The 3,675-nt window shown below is 34.4% G+C and overlaps 1 non-coding gene across 1 annotated transcript; it reads left to right on the top strand.

Moving 5' to 3' along the window:
- Positions 1-256: 256 nt before the first annotated feature.
- Positions 257-363, top strand: LOC141716073 (small nucleolar RNA R71). Its single transcript, XR_012572803.1, has one exon. It is a non-coding gene; the product is annotated as a small nucleolar RNA R71 (small nucleolar RNA).
- The last annotated feature ends 3,312 nt before the right edge of the window (positions 364-3,675 follow it).

The raw sequence follows: 3,675 nt of genomic DNA, 5'->3' as shown, positions 1-3,675 counted from the left end.
ATCAACCTTCATTGACAGCGCCTGGAGCTGCGCTGTAATAGCGGTGGCTGCATCGACTTCCAGAATACCTGCAACCTTCCCAGGCATCATCCTCTGAGTTGGGTTTTGATGCTCATTTGCAGCCATAGTCTCGATAAGATTATAAGCCTCAGTATAGCTTTTGGCCCATAAGGCGCCTCCAGCGGCTGCATCGAGCATGGGCCGAGATTGGGCCCCCAAACCATTATAGAAACCAGTGATCACCATCCAATCGGGCATTCCATGATGTGGACACTTTCTCAACATTTCCTTGTAGAGTTCCCAAGCTTCGCACATAGATTCTGTCGGTTGCTGCGCAAAATGAGTAAGAGCACTCCTCATAGCAGCAGTCTTTGCCATCGGATAAAACTTCACCAGAAACTTTTGCGCAAGATCTTGCCATGTAGTGATGGACCCAGCTGGTTCAGAATGTAACCAGTCCTTAGCTTTGTCCCTCAGTGAGAATGGGAAAAGCCTCAGCTTGATAGCCTCATCAGTCACGCCATTATACTTGAAAGTGCTGCAGATCTCGACAAAATTCCTTATGTGCATGTTGGGGTCTTCAGTCGCAGCTCCTCCAAAAGAAACAGAATTATGCACCATCTGAATAGTGCCCGGCTTGATTTCAAAGGTGTTAGCTTGAATAGCCGGATGAAGAATGCTTGACTGAATGTCATCAATTTTAGGCCGAGAAAAGTCCATAAGAGCTGGATCAGCCTGAACAATACGATCACCCATGATTACCGGTTCTTTCTGCTCAGTTCCTGAATCCGAATCTTTAAAATCTATCTTCTCCGGAATATCAAGAACTTCGTCTGTCTCCTCAGCTGTATCTAAAGTCCTCTTGCGAGTACGAGAACGAGTTTGCATAAACGCTCGCTTAAGTACCTGAAACACAACCAGAAACAATAAGTAACAACTACGTCCTAATCACTGAGTCCTAATGACCAATGATGGTAAGTACATAAACTAAACAATTACGCCGAGTCCCCAGCAGCGGCGCCAAAAACTTGTTAGGGCAGAAATACGCGCTAATATTCACGCAAGTATACGCGTTCGCAAGTAATATAGAATACTTTCTAATTCGTTCCCACAGAGACTCGCACTAATTATTATTTAATTAAACTCACGCACCAACGTACGATTACTCCTCAATATTAAAACACTAACACTTATAATTGTTGACTAAATATTAACTTCAAATAATTACTTAGTTTATCACTTAAATAACACTTCAATTAACAATATTAAAACACTCATGAGATCACAACTTCATTATTACTTCCTTCAATAGTTATTGTTATTATCTTAGCATGTGACAGTGATGATATTAATCGAATAACATGAAACTAATAAAAGCCAACTTTCATTGTACTCATACCATTCTACCAAGCATCCACAATTAAGATAGAAGTTGAATAGGCATCAATTATGTTGAGTTCCTATATGTCTACAGAAATTGACAACACAACGATTTAAGCACAAGTCATTCCTTTTGATTACACAGGAAAAATAAAACTGTTAGAGTTACCCACTAATCATGTAACATCATACATGAACCTATGCTAGCATGGCAAGTTCTAAATCTCAAGATCCACCGTCGCTTCACAAGAGATTAACACCCTATCTTATATGTTTGCGACGCACATAAGACGAATACGCACAACCAATACTAGATATCATACAATCATCACACACTAAAGTATTAAACAATTAACTAAAAAATTCCATAGCAAATCCGTTACGACCCCATGATCACGATTAGCCCATAATAGCACTTATCATCATCATGGATTCACATGAAATCATGATAAACAAACACAAGAAAATAATAACTAAACTAATTATATTAAATCAGAGTACATCACAAGAGTAACTAAGTTCAAAGTAAGAAAACTAGCATCCAACGTTACAACGAAATAAGAATCACAAGAAAATATGCTTCCTCTTCGTTGTTGTGTGCTAAAACGGTCTTCTTCCTTATCTCCTTCGCTCCTTGCTTAATACCACGATCCAACCTCATGAAAACGTCTCCAAATCTACTTATATAATAGTCCCATAAAACTCAGATTACATAGAAGTGGAAGCCAAACAGAAGTAGAAGTCTTAAAATAAATTATCTTTTTTTCCGACCCTGCGCGGCCACTCAGCATAGCTGAGCGGGCGCTCAGCTTCCTGCGCGGCCGCTCAGCATAGCTGAGCGGGCGCTCAGGACCCTACTGGAAAAATCCTGAGTTTGCTCCGTTTCTTCGCCGTAATCTGCCCATTTCCTTCCTCTCGCAATGGTGAACACATGCAAAGGCTTATTCTTGATGATTACTCCTCCGAAATGCAACTAATACCCTGAAATGCACAAACACTAGAAAAATGCATCAAATACACAAAATACTTGATTTCAAGGCACCAATTTAAGCTATTTTAAGATGTTCTAAGTGGTATAAAATGCCACTTATCAGTTGGTTAATAATTAAGTCAAATGCCTTACAGACGAGTCAAACGACATCATGCGTTATTAAATTACATTTGAAATTTCATTTTGTATAATAACTAAGTCTCACTTAATTATTTAATAACTGAATTTTATAACTAATATTAGTAAATCTGAATATCATTATATATCTAATTAATTAAGTATTTTAATTAATATTATAAATAATTTTAATAAATTTAATTTAATTAAATCAAAATTAAATTAAATAATCGTTCAAGCATTATTTGTGTGTGACCCTATAGGTTATCATTATGTTGGCAACAAATTTTAAATTTAATTTAAAATCATAAACAATGAGCGGCATCTAGTAATACATCAATGCTACCCAAATAATAATAATTAAATGGGTGATCGATTAAATCTTTCATGAATAAAGTACAGTGTAATATAATTTCTGTAATTATATATTATAAATTATACTAGAGGCATACAATGTGTCATCCTTATTAATGTTTAATTCATAAGCTGAATCAAAATTTGATAATTAGAAAAGATTGAATCAAAATTTTGACACCAAACTCCTCAGTATATACCCACGAGTACATCACTGAAAAAATGATTAATTAAACCACAAGCCGATCTCGTGCCAAGTGGCAGAGGCAGAAACTTAAACTTCAATGCTATCTTAATTTATGAATTTAATTTAGAATAATTGTACATATCTCAAATTGATTCTGATAACGTATATGAAATAACATAAATTATCTTTTTATTGACTATAACTCAACTAATAATAATAAATTTCCTAAATTAAAAAAAAATCATCAATATACACATCTCAAATTACCAAGTCACCAGTAGCATATCATTTTGAACTAAATTTTAATATTCAATTTGATACTCGGAACACTACTTTTTAATTGTTATCTTACATTTTATTATCTCGTCCCAATCTTTTGAAAAAAAAAATCTCATATAATATACGTTCACTTTTAAATTTCAATTTTTTTTTAAAAAAAGTTATCCTTCTTGAAAAGTAAATAAAATTTAATGAATGTGAATAAGAATCAACATTTCTATATTGATAATAAATAATAAAAAATATATCGTTAAAATATTAAAAAAACTAGTATTATGGGATGACGAAACAATCCATAAGATAAAAAGTTATGAGTCCAACATATTTGTAAAAAATATTGTTAGTCCTGGGGAAACGGCAAATAGGA

The sequence above is a fragment of the Apium graveolens genome, chromosome 3 (genome assembly GCF_009905375.1).
Source record: "Apium graveolens cultivar Ventura chromosome 3, ASM990537v1, whole genome shotgun sequence".
In the NCBI taxonomy this organism is placed as follows: domain Eukaryota; kingdom Viridiplantae; phylum Streptophyta; class Magnoliopsida; order Apiales; family Apiaceae; genus Apium; species Apium graveolens.
Note: the sequence above shows the minus strand (reverse complement) of the source record. Positions and strands in the feature narration are given on the sequence as shown.